Source organism: Mustela nigripes, chromosome 16 (genome assembly GCF_022355385.1).
Source record: "Mustela nigripes isolate SB6536 chromosome 16, MUSNIG.SB6536, whole genome shotgun sequence".
In the NCBI taxonomy this organism is placed as follows: Eukaryota; Metazoa; Chordata; class Mammalia; order Carnivora; family Mustelidae; genus Mustela; species Mustela nigripes.
Window position 1 is genome coordinate 41,331,928 of NC_081572.1, and position 15,766 is coordinate 41,347,693.

A 15,766-nucleotide genomic window follows, 5' to 3' on the forward strand; every position below is an offset into this window, starting at 1 on the left:
TCAGGAACAACGAAGGAGTTCAGTGTTTTACATTTACATTTACAAAGAAAAAAGATTTTTTTTTAAAGATTTTATTTGTTTATTTGACAGAGAGAGACACAGCAAGAGAGGGAACACAAGCAGGGGAAGTGGGAGAGGGAGAAGCAGGCTTCCCACAGAGCAGGGAAGCCCCATGAAGGGCTCAATCCCAGGACCCTGGGATCGTGACCTGAGCCAAAGGCAGACACTCACAGATTGAGCCACCCAGGCGCCCCTGAGATTTTTCTTTAAACAGCAATCTTCCCCAAAGGTGAATTAAGGTCTCCAAATCCAGATACTGAAAATGATGATCTATAAATGGCAAATGAGCACTTGTTCTGCTTCTACCTACTAATGCTTCAAACACTTTAGTGCCTGATCTTATATGGACATTATCCCATCAAGCAATCTGTAAGGCCTGGTATATAATATTTCATCTTCAGAATTACATTAAATTCACAGATGCAACTTCAACACTTGCATAATTTTCAAAATGTAGCAGACTCAGGAACATAACCCTTGCGTGCTTTGGGAAGTGGTCATATATGTTATTACTCAGTTTATTCATCCTTTTAAATCTTTACACCCAACCATGATCAATCATGGCTATCCTTTATTATTATGGATTTTCTGCAGTCTTTTCTACAAATACTTTAATATCCTTCCTGAAACATCCCTTCTCTTCTAATATTATCTTGTTTTCCAACTTGTTAGACTGATACTTTCTTCTCCGTGTAAAATTGCTGACATCAATGAGGTGTGAATTCACTCTCCTGGGTTTTGTTCCTGTATGAATTCTCTGGAGAACCATGAGTCATGACTTTTAGATGAAAACCTTTGCCTATTTTTGCTCATTGATTTCTTAGAATAAGCTGTCTATATGAGCTTCTTATGTCATATGAGAGCTGTATCTGGAAATATAACCCATGTTCAGTAGATTACAGGACTTTTTCGTATGAATTCTCTTTAAGTTTCAATTCCCTTTTGAGGTGGTCTCTTGGCATCTCCAGTGACCTTTTATTCATGCCTTTGTTTTTCAGGGAGGGGCTCATCAAATTGTCCTCCACAACCCTGCTTTGGAAGACCCTGCTGCTCTCTACCACTTGCCTAGACCCCAGCATAAACACTCAAGACAGGACCTCCAGTTTGGTTTCCTTCCAGGAATAATAGCAATAGCAACTATTCATGGGTGTTCTGCTAAAAGCTTTACCAGCATTATCCCATTTAATCTTCAAAATAGAATTTCAAAGTGGTATAATTTCTTTTTTTTTTAAGATTTTATTTATTTATTTGATAGACAGAGATCACAAGTAGGCAGAGAGGCAGGCAGAGAGAGGAGGAAGCAGGCTCCCTGCTGAGCAGAAAGCCCGATGCGGGACTCGATCCCAGGACCCTGGGATCATGACCTGAGCCGAAGGCAGAGGCCTTAACCCACTGAGCCTCCCAAGCACCCCTCAAAGTGGTATAATTTCTATTTTGAATATTTAGTTCAGAGTGGTTAGACAACTTGTTCAAGGTCACAGAGCTAGTAAGTTGCAGAGGCTGGTCCTTTTGGACGCCAATGGCAGTGATTCCAATCTCTGTAGTGCTGCCTAAAATCCCTCTCACTTTTGATCTTGTCCCTTGTGACCTGCTGTGAGCTCCAACCTTGCCAAGGCAAAGTCCACAGTCTTTAAAACCTGAAGTCCAATGTTGGCATTAAGGCCTTGCCTGGCCCAGCTGGACTTGCACCACCAAGAAGCTTTATTCTCCAGCCTCTGTCCTCCTCCATGGCCATTCTCTGAGGGATGAGATCATGATGAAATTACTTCCTGCTGCTCCAGGCACTTTCTTGCAACTCCAGTACCCTCAACACACTCCAGTCTCCCCATTCTAATTATCATCAGGCTGAGTGGACCCTTGGAGAAGCCTCAAGGCAGAAGTAAATTAAAAGCCCAGGTGGCAAAGATGCTATATTATCTTTCTGTATAAGAAATTATCCCCAAAGGTTAGACGTTTAAAACATTTATAATCTCACAGCCCCCATTGGCTAGGACTCTGGATATAGCTTAGCTAAGTGCCTCTGGTTCTCTCATGAGGTTACTTACAGCCAAGCTGTTGGCCAGGGATGTGGTCTCATCCAAAAGCTCAACTGGAACCAAAGGTTCAATTCCAAGTTCACTAACATGCTTGTTGGACTGAGAATGTCAATTCCTTGCCATGCCATGTGGACCTCTCCATAAGACATTTACACATAGCAGCTTGCATGCTCCAAAAAAGTGACCTAAGGGAGAGAGCAGGAAAAAGCCCATCTAAGGTATAAGCCACGGTCTTTTTATAACCTAATTTCAAAATGCTCTATCACTTTTGCTGAGTTCTATTTGCTTGAAGTATGTCACTAGTCACTCAAGGGGAGGGGATTACACAAGGGTACAGATACCAGGAGATGGATATCACTGGGGGCCTACTTAGAGGTGTACTAGACAGCATTAGTGGAACTAATTCTTTACCACCATCAACCCCCCCAAAAAACATACACACTAACTTTGTTCCTCTCTCCCTGAATTTTAATTTCTTCTCTAGACAATAGCTTTTATAATTTCTTCTGCTTGACTTTTGGAGTCCCCTACCAATAGGATAGTATAACAGTTGATATCTGCCAACGTTAGTGCCTTCTAGATGCTGGGTCAAGCATCTCAAACTTGAAAGATGTAGAAACTGAAGCTTTGAGAGATGAAATAACTTGCCCAAGATCACATAGCTAGTAAAGAGCAGGTGTGTGGTTTAAAAATAAAACCATCTGGGGGGGCACCTGGGTGGCTCAGTGGGTTAAAGCCTCTGCCTTCGGCTCAGGTCATGATCCCAGGGTTCTGGGGTCGAGCCCCACATCGGGCTCTCTGCTCAGCAGGGAGCCTGCTTCCCCCACTCTCTCTGCCTGCCTCTCTGCCTACTTGTGATCTCTCTGTTAAATAAATAAATAAAATCTTTTAAAAAAGAATACAAACACACAAAACCATCTGACTCCAGAATCTTGTTCTCTTTACTATGCTTGTCCACACACACCCCTTATTTTTCTTTCTGCTGACTCTCACTTTATAGTGACTATGACTCCTACAATTTGGGAGAGAGAGAGGATACTTTAGGAAAAAAAAAAAAAGTTTCATTTTAGGGATCTTCCAAACCTGCCTGTGAAAGGTAGAGGGAACACATTTGGGGGGGCTAGATAAGTGAGTGCTTAGACTTGCAGGAAGTCCCTCAGAAGTTTTAAGTATAGTAATAAATTGAATATGGAATGGAAGATTATCCATTGGAATCCCTTGCTCCTTCACTCCATTCCTAGGCAGATGTTGTCAGGCTAACTTCTTTTCCAGGCTCCTGAACTGTGCTTCCACAAGCTTCCATCCACTTGAGATCCTAGGGTCAATGCTAAACAAATTGCTAATTGATTGCTCCCTGTATCTCAGACACCATGCAAAGAGTTTTACCTACATTGGGTCATTTAATTCCTACAAATATTTCTGCTGATATGCATACATCGTCTTGAGGTGGCTCAGCTGGAAATGATCACCATAACAAGGGCAATGTGGCTCTAAGAATGACCCCAGTATAAGCTAGATGGTTTCATTCTACTCCCTCAGGGAACACATATAATCTTGATCACAAGGCAAAAGAGGATGAATGGGTCAGGGAAAATCCATCTTGGACCTCATTCAGGCAGGCTCAAGCCATAGAGTGAGTTGGGACCACAGCCACATACCTGGTTAGGAGCAGGCAGAAGTATGAAAAGGCAAGGGCCAAGCTGGGGAAGCTGAATCCCTAAATGCATCCTGGCATAACCACATGGCTGGGTGCAAACTGAGCACTTCGTGTTCCCCTGTGGTTTAGCTAGCATAGGCACCAAGGTTTCCCAGTTGTAGGTTAGGGTGTAGCAGAAAGAATCCAAGTGAAATCAGGCTTCATGGCTTCAGATAACTTGTCCCTTCACAGCAAAAATCAGGCCAGAAGAACTTAGTATCTTTTCTTCCCATCCCAGAAAAAGAGCTTCCAAGAATGAAGTAGGGTGTTGGAACCCCAACCAAATAAGCTAAATTTAGGGAGTGTTTGAACTCCCACAGAGAGCTTGAGTTCTCTGCAGGTCCCCCAGGCAGAAGCCCAGTCATCAGAACAGTACCAGCATGGTGGGTTGGGGTGGGAAGATGGGAAAAGAAAGAAAAGGAAGGGAAACCAATGAGAGGTTCATTTTGCTAAGAATTCAAGAATCTAAGGTTCCAAACATGTTATATTCAGGTCTTCAGAAGTAAGACTAATTCCAGATGGGCTGAGCCTGCAGATGGAGGGAGCCTTTGACCAGAGAAAAGAATGGGGGTCTTGGCTTCCAGTGGTGACTTTGCCATTACCTGTTTTGCAACTCTGATCAGGTCACTTATCTTCTCTTATTCTTGATTTTCCTGTGAGGAATGAGCCCCTAGACTATAGACTCCATGGGGACAAGGATCTTGTCTGATGTAATCACCTCTGTACCTATCAAAGACTTAGCAGAGTACTTGGCACACAGTACTAGCTTAATGAGTACTTGCATATTAATGAATTAATTAATTACACTATGTCAAAAGGTTGTGAGAATCAAACATGATAGTTGAATATTATAAATCACAGAGACCTAATGCTACAGAATGACATAAAGGTCTGAACATCAAACAGAGATGGACTAGGCATGCTAACAGGCAGAAAACTACCATTCTCCTTTCTTTCTCTGTCTAAAGCAAGGATCTCGCCTTCAGGATGGAATGGCCTTGAATTACCTGTTGTTTACATGGTGACTTTCTTAACTTTTTTGTTTCACACCAAGTCTACTGCAACTTAACTTTCCTTCATCTCAATTGTTTTATGGCCATGCTAGAATCCAAACTGTCCTATTGGATGGATAGCACATAGGTAACTTAAGGGTCTTTGAAGCATAGTGGTAGTCTTTTTTTTTTAAAGATTTTATTTATTTATATGATAGAGATCATAAGTAGGCAGAGCAGCAGGCAGAGAGAGAGGGAGAAGAAGACTCCCTGCTGAGCAGAGAGCCCAGTGCAGGGCTCGATCCCAGGACCCTGGGATCATGACCCAAGCCAAAGACAGAGGCTTTAACCCACTGAGCCACCCAGGCGCCCCACATAGTGGTAGTCTTAACAGTGGCAGAAAACTCTGGAATTGAGGGCAAGATTAGTGATGCTATCTATTATGAAGAATCTGAAGGAACGTAAGTTCCAGAAAGGCAACCATTGGATATTTTTTCTCTTACTCTTCATTATGAAATAAGGGTTTTTATGGGACACAGGGAAGAAATGGGAAAGATAGTGGCAAAATCATATCTACAGAATCTTTGTGAAGTCTCTTCATCAATGAGCTTGAGATATCATATCATTTATTCTTCTGTGGCCTGTTGGCTTCATGGAGTTAATAAATTCCCCAAATCTCTGCAAGCTGAATTATTTCCCCTAAAAGTCCTTGTCTAAGAGGAAAGATTCCTTATATAAATAATGGAAATAAGGAACAGAAGGTTCATGGAGCAATGTGTCTGTCTGTATGACCCATAGACTACCTGCACCAGTTCACCTAAGGAACTTGTGAAAACTTAGATGCTACGTCTTCATCCCAGCCCTACTGAATCAGACTCTGGGGAAGAAAAGGAGGAAGGGGAAGAAAGCTCTCTAGTACCCCTTTGGTAGGAAGGTCAGAAGAGGGTCAGGAAATACCTGTACATCATGAAGTTCCAAGAAGGTAGGATGTTATCCAAGGCAGACTAACTGGAGATGCGGGAGCATCCTTGAGACCACTATAAGTCAAAGTAGAGATGCTGCATTTCATCTTTAAATTGCAAAAAACAAACAACAAAAACAGGAGCAGTGCTGAAAGCAAGAAACTAAGCCAAAGGGTCAGGAACTTAAAAGATTCTTTCATCAGTCAAGAACAGGAGCTGATTGAAGGCTTGGCTAAATACTGATGATGGAAAGGGGCTTTTAAAATTTTTTCCAGAAAGGGGTTTCTTGTCTGCCATGTTGGTGTGGTTCTGCCTAGCCTAAAGAGTTTTCTTCAATTGTTGCACACCCAGGAGGAATGCTGTCGTGGTCCACCATTTCCCCTGCTGTCACCCTCCATGACTCTGACTCAAATTTGGGGAGATTGATAGAGCTGCCAGAGAAGACAGCCTAACTTCCGGTACATGTAGTTAAAGATAATCTTTAGTGATGCCTGGGAGGCTCAGTGGGTTAAGCCTCTGCCTTCAGCTCGGGTCATGATCTCAGGGTCCTGGGATTGAGACCCGCATCGGGCTCTCTGCTCAGCAGGGGGCCTGCTTCTCCCTCTCTCTCTGCCTGCCTCTCTGCCTACTTGTGATCTCTCTCTCTGTGTCAAATAAAGAAGTAAAATCTTTAGAAATAATAATAATCTTTAGAGTCTTCTAAGCTAGCTTCTGAATATCTGTGGCTCTAATTGATGGGTAATCTTCATGTGCCATATGAATTTGAAAACTGTTGTTTCCAGAATGCATTGTTGCCCTGACTGCCATCTGCCACGCCTCCCCATACTGTCCCTGTCACGTGCTGACTCCAGCCCCACATAATCTATCCCTTCCAGGGGCCACAACCTATGCTTTGATCCACTGGGTTCCAAGTCTTGTCTTGCTTACCAAAAGATACCTAAAAACCAGCTTGAACTTAAAAGAGTAACAAAGGGGTTTTACCACAGTTTCCCGTTTTGTTTATTTCTTCTCTGGGATTTCTCTGCTCCAGCCACCTCAGGGGGCAGGTACAACAAAATGACAGAAATGAAAACACTGAGCCACATTAAAATGCTCTACCAGCAACTGCCAAATCCTGAGCATTTGGAGAATAAGCGGATGGAAAGTACAGCTGTCCCTCTACTAGCAACAGGGTGTGTAGGCTCAGATTGATGGTTTTGGACTTAAGCCCAGGAGTTTAATGATAATGATAATGATGATGATAATAATTATTATAATACTAACTAACATTTATTGAGTGCTTTCTACGTGCCAGACACAGTACTACACATTGTGTGTACATATCTGTATCTGTATCTAACTACATCAAAAAATCTCGTTTAATTCTTACTAGAGTCCTAGCATGTAAGTACTATTATTACCTCCATTTTACAGAGGAGGAAACTGAGGCACTGAAAGATTCAATAGCTTGAACAGAAACCCAACCCAATCTAGCTTCATCCAAGAAGGAGATTTTTTTTTTTTTTTTTGCTCATATAGCTCAGAAGGATGGAGTAGAATGAAGAAAGGTTAGGGATAGCTTCAGGCACATCTAGATGCAGGGGCTCAAATGATGTCCCTGAGAAACTTTGTCACTTGCTCATTGTCAATCTCCCAGGTCTGCTTCCCTGTGTATATTGACCTCATTCTTTGCTGCTACAGTTGGGCTTCCAGATGACCACAGGCAGTTCTGGGCTTGCCTACATCCTGAACCCACGAGGCTATGCTTGTGAGTAGGCAAGTGAGTAGGCTTGTGAGAAGAACTGAGGACATGCCCCTTTGATTTGTCTTCTCACAGCTGTCAGACCCACAAATCCAACCATGTCATTCCCTTCCTTAACACTCATCCTTTCCCCTCCATTGTCACCTACAGGATTAGGTCACAACTCCTTAGCCTATTCCTATGATCTTAGCCTAGCCCCCGATGATCTGCTTCTTGTGTTTCACCTCCCATGACCTACCCACAGACACCCTGTGTTCCTGGTAGACCACAGTACTGACACCTCCTGGATGTTCTTTTACACCTTCATGCCTTTGTTCCTGCTATTTCCTTGGCCTGCCACACCCTCTCCTCACTTCTGATTCCTCCTGGAAAATGCTTATTCATCCTTAAAGATTCAATAGCTGGGCTTCAAACAGCAGACTGTATGATTGGGCAGGAACTCTTCCTGGTTCAGGCTCCTTCCCTTAACCTCATCCACCAGGACTTAAGGTAGACCACAACAAGTTCACCGCCAAGAGAAGCCACGCCATGAATTGAGCCATGCCCAGGTTACTGACAATGACTGTCAGGGTAACTTGTGGTTTCCTGGGGCCCAGCAACAGCAGGGAGGATGAATGAGCAAGTGATATGGCCTGGATAATAATAACCATTAGGACCACAAAACCTGTGATTCCCAATTCCCATGGTAAAATCCTGAGTTTGGCCACCTTCTTTCCCCTCCTTAAAGCCTTCCTCTTTTCCTCCACCACTATCTTGCTCCATTCCCAGCCCCAGGAGAGTCCCTGAAGGGCTCATGAGCTATCTTCACTGCAGAGATGTGAAGACTTATGCAGAGGACCCTGGCTGAGAGACAAAAGTCAGAGACTGAGTTCCAAGAACCCAGGAACTGGGGCAACCAGCCCAGAGCCAGTCATCCTTTTTCTTTCACTGAATTGGTCAGTATTTTGAGGCCAGTGTAATGATAATAATAATAATAATAATAATCCTTTGCACTTGCAAAGTGCTTTTACATCTGGGATGCCTGGATGGCTCAGTCAGTTAAGCGTCTGCCTTCAGTTCGGGTCATGATCTCAGGATCCTGGGATCAAGCCCCTCAGCTAATTGTAAAGGATCCAGGACCAGAAGGCTGGTCTCCCGCTTTGGGATCTATCCCATCTAACCATAGGATAGGATCTATCCTATCTAACCATCACTAATGGTTTCCCAGTAGGCATGACTCCCAGTCTCTCAGTGGAGGACAGGGGAGCTCAGATTCAGAATATAGAGAGTTTCCCAAATGTCAACATTTTAGCTTTAACAAATTTATTTGAAAACACATTTCTTCAAAATGATTTATTCCTAAACAAACAGTTAAAGCAGGGTTGGGGGGTAGTTGTCAAAGAATGAATTGAACAGACGGGATAACAGACAGGTTAAGGGGAATAATTAGAGGTTTTTTTCTTGTTATTCAACTGCCTCTTTTTAAGGCCTGTCAATCACTGTTTATCACACTTGAACCAAAACAATGATTTTTTTTTTTTTTTAACTTCTCTGAGGCCAGGAGGACCTACTGGGGAGATAGTTGCTAACAATGAAGTTGGACCAGCATGACATATAGGCTGGAGCTAGGGTGACTTAAAAGTATTTACAGCAACATGGAAACCAAGATGCCCTTGCCGAAGGGAATAGTCCATACCAGTAGCTAATGATACACCTGGCAAGAAGGGGAAGCAGACGTTTTCCAAGATCATACTGTGGACTGGCATTCTTTATTTTAATTCATCAACAACCCTGCCAGACAGACACTCTTGTCCCCACTTCACAGATGAAGATGCTAAGGCTCAGAGATGTTAAAAATTACACATGAAAAATAAAATGCACAGGCTAAATGCAACAAAATTCAATATTAAACAGAACTGCACCATGGTCCCAGAAGAAATGTCCATTTTTGCAACCAAGATGAGTGTCAAGATCCCAGTGCAGGCTGTGATTCAAGGAAGTTCCTGTCCTCTTGGGACTCTGGGGACTAAGGCAGAGCAATCAACATGATTCTAGATAAGGCATGAAACAGAGGAAGAGCAACTACTTAACTCAGGGGGCAGAGGGCTGGGGACGGGGCTCACCCCTGGCAGACGAGATACTTAACTTGGCTAGTGGCACAACCACATTCCAAACCCCACCCAATGAAGTCTTGGGCTTTGGATGGAGTTTAGACATAGACCCACCTTGGAAAGACTAAGCATGATAAGGAAAGAGAACAGAAAATGTCAAGGGAACACAGAGGTAAGAATCTGGCCCAGAAGGAGAAGAGAAGACTTCCTAGAGGAAGGAAAAATTCAGTTGAGTGGTAGCCATGTAAGTGAAAGTGGGAGAGAGGAAAAGAGAAGAAAATCCCCAGATTCCCAGCAGAAAAGACAGTAAGCAACCGCAGACATGCCAGAAACTCAAGGAGTTGGGAGAAAACTATGGTTGGATATAATGTGAGTGTTAAACTTGAAGCAAGAGGTGGCCATTAGTAAGACAATAGCTGGTAATAGCTAACTTCTACTGAATGATTACCCACATGCCAGAAACTTCTCTAAGATCTTTACATGTATTATTCATTCATTCACTCCACAAATATTTATTGAGCACTATAAGGCTGGCTACCTAATGTGTAAGGCTCAGTACAGTGTGAAAATGTGGAAGCCCTTGTTCAAAAGCAAGAAAAACTTTTTACTTTCTTCTGCAGTCTCTCTCTCCACTAGTCATGGAACTTTATTTACCATTTAATGTTGCATTCCTGGAGCACAGAGATACTGGCAGGGCAAATAGAAAATATCACAGGTACCCAGTGTCCTGCCCTGCAACTTGGACCATGGGGACACATATGTCTGACTCTGATCTTCCCTGTGGCCATACTGAAATCTCCTCTGGGACACAGTGACAGTGGTTGCTGAGTAGGGGTGGAGGGCAGGTAGGCAAGAACCCATCCCAAAGAGGTGGACAGCGATAGGGGCAGGATCACATGTGAACTGAGGCTCCAAATCCTGGGGTGTGCTCTACTGTTCCGTTATACTTCTGTTTTAAACACAGATACAAAGATAAAATTATTATGAATTTCAAGATGGTGACCACAGAGCATTAACCTCCAAAAATAGGGGCCTGCATTCTGAGAGTGGACCCTGTGCAAGTGGTTTCAGTTTTGTGCCCAGGAATTGTTCCCAGAGTACCGCCATGTGTGAGGTTCTGTGCTTGACTGTAGGGAAAGCAGTTGAACAAAGCAAACAGGTAGCAATACCACCTTCTGGCAGCTTACATTCAAGTGGGGGTAGCAAGCCAATGAAACAAATGAGGCAAATAGGCGGAGATAAGTAAAAGGGAGGAAAGCTATCTAGGAAGAGGGCATAATGGTGCTAGGAAAAGTGCAGTTTTTATTTTTTACTTTTATTTTTAAAGATTGTATTTATTTATTTGACAAAGAGAGACACAATGAGGGAGGGAACACAAGCGGGGGAATGGGAGAGGGAAAAGTGGGCTTCCCGCAGAGTGGGAACCCTAGGATCATGACCCGAGCTGAAGGCAGTTGCCCAACAACTGAGCCACCCAGGCACCCAGAATTGCAGTTTTTAAAAGGGAGCCCAGGCACAGGTTTACTAAGAAAGTAATTTTTTGGGTGCCTGGTGGCTCAGTGGGTTAAGTCTCTGCCTTCAGCTCAGGTCATGATCTCGGGGCTCTGGGATCGAGTCCCACGTCGGGCTCTCTGCTCAGCAGGGAGCCTGCTTCCCCCTCTCTCTGCCTGCCTCTCTACCTACTTGTAATCTCTGTCTGTCTAATAAACAAATAAAATCTTTTTTAAAAGTTAAAAAAAAAAGAAGGTAACTTTTGAGCAAAAATTAGAAGGAAGTAAGAGAGTGAAGCAGGAGCATAAGAAGAAGACCTGCATGCAAACAAAGCAGCAGATACAAAGGCCTTAAAGCAAGAGTGTTCTTGGCTTATTCAAAGAAGCCAGTGTGGTTAGAACTGGGCAAGTGAGGGGAAGCTGGTAGAAGATGAGATCGGAGAAAAAGTAAGGAGTGCAGACCACGCAGGTCCTTATAGACCATTGGAAGGGGTTGGCTTTGACTTTGAGTACTATGGGAACTTTTAGAGGGTTTTAAAGAGAGAAGTGATATGGTCTAATGTAATTAGTTTCTAAAGGGATCACTCTGGCTTATACGTGAAGAAGAGATGACTGAATTGACTTGAGTCTCAAATATTGAGTGGTAGCAATGCAAGTGAAAGTGGATGGTAAGGACTAGGTAGACAGCATGAACCAGAGACTACTGCAATAATCCAGGTAAAAGAGGATGGTGTCCTGGGCCAGAGGGATAGCACTGAAGGGCATGAGAAAAGATTGGATCTTGGATATATTTTGAAAGGAAAATCAACATATTCCCTCACAAATTAGATATGGGATATGAGAAAAAAGGAGGACTCAACAATTATTCCAAGAATTTTGGCCAGAGCAATTGAAAGCATGTTGCCATCAACTAAGATGAGGAAGAATTTGGATGAAGCTGGTATTAGGAGAACAGTGTTTTGAGGAAGAGAGATTTATCCTCAACATTAAACACTGCTGATGGATCATTGTGAGGAATGAGGTATAACCTTTGAATTTATCAACATAGAGTTCATTGGTAACCTCAACAATAGTAGATTCAGTTGTGTGTATGAGGGGAGATATGAAATCCTTATTAGAGTATGTTTAGAAGAAAATGGGAGTGAGCCAACTCATTATCTTGAAAATTAGTTTTAAAAAAGGGGGAAAATCAAATATTTATCTTCTTTTTCCTCAGGGTGACCATATAGTTGATGAGGAGGAGTTTCTTCTTATATAAGTATTCAGCTAGCTTATAAGGAAGGAATAATAGAATATCGTTATTTTGCAGACCCTGATGAATAAATGGATCTTAACAATGCTCACCATTGGCATTGTAAAAAGACATGTACTGTTGAATAAAAAGGAACCTGAATGTGATTAAGCCTCTAGATCTAACTATCAATTTACAAAAGCCATAGGAAGAGAGGAACCCATTTAGCAACACCACAGGAAGGCAATCAGGAAAATCCAGTCTATGGAAAACTCTGCAGGAGAAATGGCTGGTTTCTTTAACAAAAACATTTCAAAAATGGAAAAAAAAGATGGAGGGAGAAACTTATACATTAAAAGAAATTTAAGGGTAAATCAACAAATTATAGTGAATGACCCTTATTTAGATCTTAACTCAAACAAACTGGGAGGGAAAACTTGGCATTTGAAATAATTGAACATTTGAAAGGAGTTGGATATTTGATTATATTAAGTATTGCTTTTATTTTTTTGGATGTGATAGAGTATTGAGGTTTTTGGTAAAGCGTTTCTATCTTTTAGAGGTATATAATAAAATATCTACAGTTGAAATTGTATATCTAGGATTTGGTGCAAAGTAATCTAGGAGAAGGGCTGGGAGATAAGACAACATTAATCATAAATTAATAGTTATTGAAAATTGGGTGATGGGCACATGGGAATATATCAAACCATTTTCTTTTCTGTGCATGTTTGAAATTTTGTACGAAAAAATATTTGTAAAAAATAGAAATCTGAAGGAAAGAAAGAAATTGGAGATTGTGGATAGAGACACTTCTTTATTTCTTTTTTTAAAAAGTTTTTTTTAATTTATTTATTTGACAGAGATTACGAGTAGGGAGAGAAGCAGGCAGAGAGAGAGAGAGGAGGAAGCAGGCTTCCTGCTGAGCATAGAGCACAGGACCCTGGGATCATGACCTGAGTGGAAGGCAGAGCCATTCAGGCATCCCAAGACACTTCTTTCAAGGAGTTTTGCTGTGAAGGAGACTAGAGAAATAAAGCAATGACTGGTACTATTTTTTAAAATTTTTTAGTGTATTTATTTGACAGAGAGAGATCACAAGCAGGCAGGCAGAGAGAGAGAGAAGAGGAAACAGGCCCCCTGCTCAGCAGGGAGCCCGATGCGGGTCTCGATCCCAGGACCCTGAAATCATGACCTGAGCCAAAGGCAGAGGCTTTAACCCACTGAGCCATCCAGGCGCCCCAATGACTGGTACTATTATATTGAATCCTCAACAACAACTTTTTGAAGTAGGCACCATTATTATCATTCCCATTTTACAGACGCAGAAACTAAAGTATGCAAAAATTAAGTAATGTGTACAGGGATACATAGTAAATGGCAGAGCTGGGATTCAAACCCCAGTTGTCTAGCTCCAGAGCTTTCACTCTTAACCACAATGCTCACTACATTATAGGGAGGGGAATAACATAATTGGCTTTGCATTTTTTAATTGTTTTGAGAGATTAGTGGAGGACCAAACTGGAGGCATGGAAACCAGTTCAGAAGTTTCTGCAATAGTCCAGGCAGGAGATGATGATGACTTGAGCCAGGCCAGTGGCAGTAGAAATGAGAGAAATGAAGAATTGCAAAGATATATGGAGAAATGCCCACCAGTAGATTTTGGTACAGTTAGCAGAACAAGTGTGAGGAAGGCATATATATGGATCTCAGATTTGCAGCTTGGTTTAGTGAAGCAGATGAGACAGAGAAGATGAGGAAAAGTAGGGTAAGGTGAGGAATTAGTTCATTTGGGACATATTAAATGCCCCAGTGCTCTCTATGCAGGGAAGGATATCAGAATTGAGATCACCTCCATTCATTGGCAGAGTTGTTCTTACTGATAAACATCTTGTTTTTAACTACAAGTGATGGGTTTCTAATTGAAGAGGAAGATGAGCATTATTTTCACCAAATGTCTCTATCAAAAAGAAAAGAGGCAATGGAGTTAACATGGTGTCTTCAGATTCTGGCCTTAATACCTATCTCATAAGTATGATTTCCCAGGGCCACCCTCCTTTCCATATAATAGGCATAGTTCCACTTTGGTCTTGACGTCAGCCCTAGGTAAATGTCAGCTGGTAAAAGGAAACAAGCTAGGAAGTGAGACACATTTTATATGCAGAACCTGGATTTCAAAGAGGGGGACACGCCACTTATTAGCTATGTTATACTGGGTAAATTTACTTAACCTTTCCGAGTCTTGGTTTCCCCAGTTGAAAATGAGAGTAATGATAATTGTGTCTTAAAGGTAAAATGAGTGATTCAGAGTAAAGAACCTACCAGAAGCAATTAGGTGCTCAACAAATATCAGTTACATCCATTCCTCTTCCCCTTTGTGAGATTCTTGGTATGTGATATCTCCCAAGGCCTTTGTGGTATTTGTGGGTCAATTTCTACCTTTGGGCAGAGCAAGGGCATCAGGCTTTAACAGTCTTACCTGATCCAGTTGCATTCCATCATAATCTAGAGTCTATGCCCATCCCCATCTGGGGTGCCTAAATTCACTAGGTAAGGCTCTTCTAGGACTACAAGATTGTTGCATAAACGGCTTCTGCCTGCAGTTGCACAGTGGGTTCCCTGCTGGGGGTATCAGCACCAAGGGTGTGGACAGCTCCTTCCCCAGGATTTCCTTACTCTAATTCCGGAACCTGGCCTCTGCCCATGGTTCTGATCAGGATTTCCCTGCCTTCTTGCCACAGCTAAACACTCAAGTTAGAGTCCATAGGTTTGGCATTTAGAATACCAGAAAGTACCCGGTTCCAAACAAACCAGATTAAACAATATCTTTTAAAAATTGCTCAGATAGATAAACTTTCTAAACTTGTACCACTGTCCAGCTGTTAAGGAAATGTTGCATAGCTATTGAGGTTGATTCTCACATAAAGCTTATGTTTTGCAAATAGTATAACTTTTGAAGGTTTTTTAATGAGCCCCTACTGGGTTGAAATTAATGCCTTTTATAGTTTCACTTTCTGTGGCTTTGTTTTCCATGTCTTAAGAAAATACTTGTATAGCTGCCGTAACTTTTCACAAATTATCAAGGGATTAAGGGCACATCTGGGGGGACTTGCGTCTTATAGACTTACATTGAGAGTATACAGCTTAAATAATTCCTTTCTCTCTTTTCCCCCAGAGACAGGCATGGACTATGGAAGGAAAAAAATAGTAACTGTTGCCATAGGGAATAGTTTTGTTTTGTTTAAGGGAACTAAACAGAATGATACATACATTAGCAAAGATAGTAGATACTTAAATGTTGACATATAAAGCTAAAATGTTAAATGCTGCATGTTGGTTTCAGGCCTCCTTAAGTTGAAGTCTTTTCTCTCTTTGCATAAGTCCTGGGCTGATAGCAACACTCTGATATTAGGGTGTCTGCAGGAAGAAGCCTGATAAAGACTTCCTAAGAGTACTCAGATGATCCCA